Below are 9,647 nucleotides of genomic sequence, written 5' to 3' on the forward strand. Positions count from 1 at the left end.
ATGTGAATGATTCTCAGTGTCTGTGGAGTTTCCAGTGTATGAGAGGTCGACTTAACACATTAATTTAAAGCCCTCTGCTCATACAGACTAGGATTGCAGGCAGCCTTTCACATTTAATAATCACACAAGGACATAAACCGATTTTAATTTGGGGACCAAATTAATTCAGTATTAGTACTACTGGTACTGCAGAAACACTGGTATCATGACACCTTTTTATTTTAGTATCGACTTGGTACTGAAGTACAGGTACTTTTCACAACACTAGTAGAAAATGTGTTGCAGTTAGGTGTCAACGTACACTGGTCACATTTAGAAGTTCACAGTGCTTGTGTAAACTTTAAGAATTGGACAAGAAATGCTGATAGCTACTGTTGCTCATACTCATATATTGTGTCGTGGAGTGGCACACATATTTCTCCAGCAACTTTTAATGACCAACTGAACATGATTATCATCTAAAAGTTATTTTAGCTTCATAATGCAAATGTACATTTTCTGAAGAAGCAGTAAATGTGATCCGAGGTAAAGATGGTTAGATTTAAAGTATTTAAACTTTTTAAAATGTTGTGCAGAACATTCTGAGAATCTCATTCAGCTGACTGTTTTTGTCAGGTACAGTCAGCTGAATGAGATTAGGTAAGGCTAATTTAAGTTTGCGTAAAAGAAGAAAAAGGCATATATAGGTTTAAAAATATATATATTTTTCATTTTGTAATGTATTTTTTTATTTAATGCTTTTTTTCATTTGGTAATTTATTATATTTCATACAGATAATTTTGACGGCATTTTTTCAAAAGTAAATCTAAACAATAATTTAATAGATTTGGGCGGCAAACTCTGTCATGCGACACAAAATTTTTTAATTAATGCCAATTTTATCGGCAAAAAAAAAAAGTGTTTCTAAACCATTTAAATGGAAAAATTTGTTACATTTTAGCGATAATGTGCGTTTCCATCAGATTTATTTTGATGCGCCAAAACTTTTTTGCAAAAAATCCTTGCATGGAAACGTAGTTAGTGATCCAAAGTATACTTTGGCCTTCAGCAACTACCCAGAAGATCCAGCTGCCACCTAACTATGCCCTAGCAACAACCCGCAACATCCTAACATAATGGCAGTGGTCAGCACCCATGAAGTGATTCGTTTTTTTTCTCAGAAGTATCTTTGAGGCTTTGATCCTTTTAAAATTGGCTGCATATTGAAAGTTGCAGAGAAGTGACTTGACAAGCGCTGTTTTCTTTGGTGTTTTGATGTATTTCCTACTAAAAAGATGTTTTGAACCTTTTAAAAATATAATTTTGAATCACAACAATTAAATAAATATAAATAATAGTGCTGTCAGTTAATCATACTTTTTCAGTTAGCTTAATCAAAGTTCATTTCGAAAGTGCTTAATTTTGACTCCATGCAGTATTTACTTCTTTTCCTTTCATAATGCATTTAGATCCAATATTACAAAGTTTTATTAACTTTTTTCCAAACAAAGTGTTCCACAATATAAATACATAAACGCTCTAAAATAGCACCAATTCAAGTAACTTTACACATTTTCCAAAGACTAAGAGAGAGGTTGACTAATTTAAAAAGATCTACAAGAGGTTAAAGTATAAATTGCAATAGGCATTAAATCTATTAAACTCTCATCCTCCAAATTATAGTGTAAAACGTTAACACCTAATTTACATTGGGCGAAATACAGACAGTGTTACTATAGTAAATTCACGAGAAAAGTGGCGCACACACACTTATGGAACCTTGAAACAGCTCGGTTATAAAATACTCATAAGTCATGAATATTAGTAGACATGTTACAGTAACTTCACTGGCAAACGTAAACTATTAAAAACATTACGGTGATAAACACAACATCCTCAGATTAATGTTTAATTTATTTCAATCAAAACAACCAATATAAGCTTCAACAGTCTGACCAGAAAACATATCTGAGCAAAATCATTATTGTAGGCTTACCATAGTGAAGCAGGGTAAGGCGAGGACAGTGTTAAGAACACAGATTTTTTTTAATGTACTTGCTCAATATCAATAAAAACAGATGTTAATTTTTAACCAAAAAATAAATAAATCTTACATAGCGCAGCTTTCATTTCTTATCTGGCGTAACACAGTCTAGCCACAGTTTATCAGACAACATCTGATCTAAAGCTGGTGGCAGGAAGAGCTATGGATGATCTGGAGATCATGTCTGAGTGATGAGTTTTAGACTTTCTATGGAAAATGACTGTGGTATTACAAACTGCATGAATGAATCTAAAGTGCAGAGTCAGTATTGATATACAAATTTTAAATGGACTAAAACTGCTGATCTAGTATATGGGCCTATCATCAAGGTCCGGGTGAGTGCTGATGGATAAACAGATTTATTGTATTTTATATCTAAAGGAAAATGATTAAATATATGAGCTGACCCCTTGTTTACTTTTAATATAAGAAGGCTTATAAACAACGCTGTTGTAAAAAATTCAACAGCTTAGTCACTTGAAAGCTTCAGAATGCTAAAATCGCTTACAGCTTCTTTAACTTGTGTTAGTTTAAAATTCTGCAGATAAACTTATTAATAAATAGTGCACACTTTCAAATATTTTGTGAATTCTGAGTAAATAGTGTAGATCTTTTTATTGCACATTTGCAATAATGTACATTTTAATTGCTGCCCTCAAATTGTATTTTATGTAAATATTTTCTTAACAATAAAGACTGAATAGCTACAATAAATTCAAATGTTTCAGACTGCAAGGCATAAAAATGCAAGTAGACAGCCATCAGCCTCTCCTTAAAGGTAAGCTCTTAATAATACATTTTCATTTCCTTTGGAACATCCTTTCAATTTACAAATGTATGTTTTTTAATGGGTTTATGCAAGTCATTTGGTACAAGTGAGAGCAAAACAGTCCTCCTTAAAAAAAAAAAAAAGAAAAAAAAAGGCCAATATATAACTTTTACCCTGATAATCTTTGAACAAAGTATATTTTAATGTGATCAACTGACTGGCCTCCCAGAAAGGATTACATTCAAATACAAACTTAATGAACATGGGACAAGGATCAGACGCTTGCACTGCAATGTGTTTCTAAACCATTTCCAATAGGAAACTTGAAAACATTATACTTTCACCATGGAGAATTAGATTGCAATAAATTTGGTTTGATCCACTGATGAAAACATGGTGTACGCCGAACAGGACAAGACACCCGCTGTTTTCAGGCACATTGGAAAGCTCAGCTTCTTAGAGCTGCATTTTCAAATGATCTTTATGCTTAGGTAGGTTGATTTTGAGTAAATGGAGGTAGGCATATATTAACCTTAATCTTCTGTTGGGGTCTTTTTTTTTTTTTTACCTCTTTTGAACATTGCTGCTTTAAAAAAAACATGGTTCTCTTAATCTCAGCGGGATGAGGTTTGGTGACTTTTCCTACATTTACTATCTATACACACACAAAAAACTGGTCTGGATTCTGTTGGTGTAGTGGTCTGAAAAAATGAAGACTAATGGTGTTTGGGGTCAAATTTGACCCCTATTGGAAATGAATGGGTGAGACGATAAAACAGTGCATTTTTTTATTTGTCAAATAAAATCAACAAATCAGCCACAATGCAGAACACACACAAACGAAAGGGTGAGACATTACACATCTACAATGAAGAGCACACGCACGCAAGAACGCACGCAAACACACACACCGTTACTGCTGTTGGTTTTCTTAACTTTTTTTTTTTTTTAAAGTCTTCGATTGAGTTAATGAATTGACCCCTAACACACGTCACGTAAACCCTTAACGAACAGAATACAGGGGTTTATAAACTGTAGGCCTTATTCAGTGTTACATAATGTGTGAGAAGAATAGAAAGTATGCAACTAGATGCTAGAGTGGTATGGAGGGCCAAATCTCAAAATGAAATAAATAAATCTTTCAATATTTAAATAAAGCATATTAAAATAGATTAACACAATACAAACATTTTTTTTTTAAATCCAATGCGTTCCATGGATTTCACTTGGGCTAATTTTCAAGTTTGGGTTGATTCTCTTTACGCACAAGCTTCGCTCTTTTCAGTTTCTAAATGTCACTCACCAAGGGTCAGTTCACAGAGGGGCAAAAATACTATGCAGCACAGTGTATGGCAGGGCACGCAAGTTCCTTGTCAGTTCTTTTAACTGGACACGATGCCTTAAAAATGCTGGCTCATCACACAAGATGCTGAAAAAGCAGCAAGACATGTCGCAACAAACATCAAAGACATTCATCTAGTGCATGTTTACGCAAACTCCAAAACAGCACAGGCTCCTAAAAACAGATTTTAAAAGGTGATGCCCAAAAAAGGTTGAGTGACGGACTGATAACTGTAACCCTGAAAGACACAAAGTTGTGCCGAAAATCATCCAAAAGTTTTCAAGTTGGGAGGAGACAAATTTTAACATGGCAGAGGAGAGTATGGAGTGTGGTGAATGATTGTTTTAATCATTTTTATAAATAAAGCTTATCATTTATGTCATATACATTTACGTTTACAATATTTCAAGGAAGTAATCATAGCAAAGGAATTAGAATGCTACTGGCATGGGACAACTTAAAGTATCATTACTGGATCCTTTAAATAAGGCTCTGAATTAAAGGTATATTTCACCCAAAAATGAAATTTCTCTCATCATTGACTCACCCTCTTGCCATTCCAGATGTGAATGACTTGCTTTCTTCTGCAGAACACATTCATTCTTCTGTTAAAGTTAATGTATTATTTGCGCTGTAAAACCATTTAAATAATTGTTTATGGTCGCTTTAGGGTTTAAAGCATTATGTAGTCATGGCAACGTAGTTGTAATACTGGATAAAAGTGATTCTAACTTGTGTTTAAACAAGATTTGTTTGTGTCTTGTGGTTATACTTTTGAAATAGTGAGTATTTTAAAGTTTACAGATTGGCCCCCATTGACTTTCATTGTAAGTGCCTCGCTGTACACCAGATATTTCTCATCCCTCCTTTTAAAGAAGGGACAAGTCAGTGTGTTTTGTGGTAATCAATATTAGGCCACAAATGCTGTTGATTGAGCTTGATTTGTATTGAGCCCGGAATATTCCTTTCATTACAAAAAAGACTGCTCTTCACACAACTTTTAATGTTTTGAGTGTCAGACTGGTCTGTGCCAGTGGCGTTTGCTGGCATCGCAATGCCTCTTGGCACAGATCTGGCGTGCTGTCCTATCACCATGGGCACAACACTGGATTACCCCAGCTAAATAAAATCCCCACCTTGTGACACCCCTGCTAGTCCCTTACACAACTGCTTAACACGACAACAAGCACTGACATTAAAAGAACCCATACTGTTTCAATCACTGGTATATTGAGCCAAGCGTGTCTAATGTGCATGTATCAGTCGGTCAGCGGTCTAAATGCCTGTTCCTCTTTTTCTCACAGAAATGGCCTTATTCAACCTGCCACACAACCCTCACTCACACACACACACACACACACACACACACACTTTGATGTCCAAAGACAAACAAGAGCTGGGGCCATTTCTACAAACTCATGAGTACACACTTTCTGTGCTGTACGCATAAATGACAGACTTTTTCCACCAAGAAGCCCAAAACCTGACACCTCTCAACCTTAATAACCTTCAGGACTCATTTACACTCATGCAATAACTTAATGGAGGCATTGTTTGATAGCTGTCAAACTTTTACCCACTTCATCTTAATATAAAGTTGCGATCTATTATTTTTACAAAAAAGAATTGCAACGCAGAATCGGATGAAGAAAGAAAATCCAAGGCGTGCAGATTGGCACCCGTTTAATCGATCGTTCAGTATGTACAGCGAGTTTGTCCTATAGATCCGCATCCATCATCTATATCTGTACTGCGCGTAAAGGGCCTGATCAATAATATACTAGTTTCCACTTATTCAACTGTTATTTTTTAAACTAAATGGAGTGGTTTGATGTATCTCTCCAAAGCCGCGATGCATTTACAGTAAATCAACAAGTAATGCCCATATGGTATAGGTATAAGATGGCTTATATTCATCACCAAACGTGCTTTCACTATTTAAAATTATTTATAAAATCAAACAGAGGGATGCGAACGTGTGTTAGGAAGGGAGATGCGGTTTTATCGGTCCATTAAACCAAATAAACACAGATTCAAACATATGCATTCTGCAATTCATCTGCTAATTGATTGTAAAGGGAAAACAGCACATTTAAGTCTGGTTTCAATATAGAAACTCAGGCTAGGCTAAACTAAACATCACGCTAGCATTCAATCATCGCTGCACGAGTCCCTTACCTGCACTTTTATTCTCTTGTGATGTGTTGGTCCAATGCAGTGTGTAGATCCTCAAAAATCCATGTGAGGCGAAAACAAGGTGTTTGGAGGTGTTAAGTGTTTGTTTATTCCCCTCGCGAGCGAGCTGCTATGTATTGAACTCTGCCAATGATCACTCACAGCTGCCCCGAAAAATAACAACACCCGCGCTCCCGATTCTCCTCACAAACTCCCCCTCAGTCACCCAAAACACGAGCCCGGTCGCCCACACTCATCCCACAACACCTTGTTGACGCGTTTAACGCTTTTAAACCCCTCGCCGTGCCCGTGCTGATCTCGCGAATAGGCCTCCGTCTAGCGACTCCACGGGAACACAAACAGGAAATGACCTCAGCATATGCTCGGCGTGGCGTCACGCGTAACGTCCGAATTTTTGAAAATGACCGTTGATTGTTAATCACGCCTCATAGATTGTTGCCGTCTGTCAGCGCGGTGATGTAACGTGTATATAACGAGGCCGTGCCAGTACATCATAAGCATCTTCGGTTAGCGTTCATGTATAGCGTTGTTACATTTCTTCTCTCTCTTCGCCCTCTGCTGGCTTGCTGTTAACGTCCCTTTGACATGCCAATTCAAAGCATTGTTGTGATTGTCGAGTAATTGTTCACTCAAATGTACGCCCGCCTTCAAATTAGAATACAATAAAAAACACATATGGTTTACACACATTATATAAAAAATGCATGATATTATTTAAAGTACCATGTACATGCATGTGTCCTACAATGATTCCCGTAGAGGTATATCTCGAATATTATGGCATTATTGTATGACACCGTTATTCTACCATGGTGCTATCACATTACATTTATTGAAATTAATCCTGACGAAAAATGTGACAAACTGAGTCCTTTAGAGTGTTTATAGCAGGCTTTTAATAGGCTATTATGTGCTTCACAGAAATTAGAATAGAAGTTGGTGAATAATATTATATGAATTAACACTGGTTAATAGATCAGGTATCTTGAACTTACAATAACAAATATTTTTTACAGCATTTATTAACATACAATACAACTGTAATTAGTTAGTTCATAACGCAATAAATAATGGTATCTTTTTAAAGCATTATTAGGATACACTGAACAAGTTAGTGCTCTAAAAGTATTTTGCATTGTTAGTTTATGTTAACTAATGTTGTTGAAGGCATAGTTTCTCCACAAATAGAAATCCTCTCATTATTTACTCACCCTCATGCCATCCCAGATGAGTATGACTTACTTTGATCTGTAGAACACAAATATATATTTTTAGAAGAATATCTCAGCTCTGTAGGTCCATACAATGCAAGCGAATGGTGACCAGAAATTTGAAGCTCTAAAAAGCACATAATGGCAGCATTAAAATACTCCATATGACTCCAGTGGTTTAATCCATGTCTACAGAAGTTATATGATAGGTGAGGGCGAGAAACAGCTCAATAGGTAAGCGTTATTTTACTATAAATTCTTCTCCCTGCCCAGTGGATGGCAATATGCACGATGAATGCTAATAGCCAAAAACACAAGAAGAACGTGAAAGTGGGGGTTTATAGTACCTAAGCACTTAAATATTGATCTGTTTCTCACCTACTGCTATCATATCACTTCTGAAGACATGAACTAAACTTAAATTGTATGGATTCATTTTATGCTGACTTTGTGTATTTCTGGCCACCATTCACTTATATTGAAATGAACTACAGAGATGAAATATTCTTAATTAACATAATATAATGTAATTTGTGTTCTGCTGATGAAGGTAAGATAAGAGAATTTTCATTTTTGGGTGAACTTTCCCTTTAACAAATGTTAACAAATTCAATCTTATTATAATGCGTTACTATACTAATTTATGAAAACACAATTATTCACTGTTAGTTCATGCATTAAAGTACGCCAATTTTAATTTTAACAATTTATTAGTATATGTTGAAATTAAATGAACCAAGATTAATAAGTGCTGTAAAAGTACTGTTCATGTTAACGAAGACATACTTACTGTAAATGGTTTCTGAATAGTTATGGTTTGGATGTAAAATGGGTCTTGAGACAATAAAGTACAAAATTTGTGCATCCTCAAATGAGATTTGATCCAAAACGGCCTCTGTAATGATAATACTAGCTACATTACTGCTGTGCATTTATCACATTGTTATTGTGTTCTTGTTATTTGGCAAACTTCTCTATTACTATTGCATATTAGACATGTTAGTGTTATTTGTTTTTTAAACTACTTATTTCAGTATGAACAATTTATACAGAATAGTATTAAATGAATATCATATTCATGTACCATGCTTTTTCCTGTGCTCACAACCAGGGCCAGTGGAACTTGTTAAGAGGAACACAAGCATGACAAAAACAATCCTTCTAAAGAACAGATATCATCTACAGAATTTTAATTTATGTACTGTTATTGCGCTCAATTTGGCCTGTTGTTGAGGCTATTCAGATCCTCTATGATATAACCCAAATGTGTTTATCAGAAGAAGGGTTATAAAAGCAGAGTGAGTTAGCAGTTGTTGACAGCTCTGCTTGGGTCCATTCATAACAGGAAACAACAGCTCATTATCTTTCAGCCGTTTCTCTCTCAGCCGCGGCACAAAACATTTATATAGTCAAAGAAATTGTTTCCTGGATTTCAGAACAAGATTGTTTTATATTATGCCCAGTATATGTGGAGGACAAGAAATGTGCAGAAAACATGTTTTTCCTTAACTCAAGGGGCAGTTTTACTCATTGTGTCACTGTATATATATTGCATTGAAACTTAGGTGCTGATTTCAGGTTGCCTTTAGGGTAACCGTTCAGTGGGCATTACATAGCGAAATTATTTGTAAAACAGCAATCACAATATTTCTTACTGAATGAGCCCATGCTAAGTTTACCTGCATTGTAATATCTAATTTTGTTGCTCATATACCACAAAAAATAACTACCAAAAACCTCAAAATCAAGAAAGACTTATAAGCCAAAATGGCTATAAAATTGGTTATAATTGCTTTTTCTCATGGTGTGTGATTGTATGCTGGGAGCAGGGACAGATTACCGACCGTGCCAATGGGGCCAGTGCCCAGGGGCCCTTGACTGCCCGGGGGGTGCCCTGGGCTTTAAGGCTGCGCGATCTAGTTTGGTGATATTCCCCGCTTGAAACCAACCCCCCACTTTTGGGTGAAGAGGGGGGCCCTTGGAGATAATTGGCCCCAGGGCCTTTGCAAGTCATAATCCGTCCCTGGCTGGGAAAAATACAAGGCAGACACAAGTGCAGTAGATGAAGCAGCTGTATTTGACTATAAAGGCATGTAATCCAGTGT

The 9,647-nt window shown here is 36.0% G+C and overlaps 1 protein-coding gene across 1 annotated transcript in view; it reads right to left on the reverse strand.

Moving 5' to 3' along the window:
* The window catches only part of LOC127622851 (RAC-beta serine/threonine-protein kinase), a 30,640-nt gene extending 23,777 nt beyond the window's left edge, over positions 1–6,863 (reverse strand). The window contains exon 1 of the mRNA XM_052096960.1: positions 6,314–6,863. The gene's annotated coding sequence lies outside the window, so the exon portion shown is untranslated. The remainder of the gene's footprint in view (positions 1–6,313) is intronic.
* Between the last annotated feature and the right edge of the window lie 2,784 nt (positions 6,864–9,647).

Source organism: Xyrauchen texanus, chromosome 29 (genome assembly GCF_025860055.1).
Source record: "Xyrauchen texanus isolate HMW12.3.18 chromosome 29, RBS_HiC_50CHRs, whole genome shotgun sequence".
Lineage (NCBI taxonomy): Eukaryota > Metazoa > Chordata > Actinopteri > Cypriniformes > Catostomidae > Xyrauchen > Xyrauchen texanus.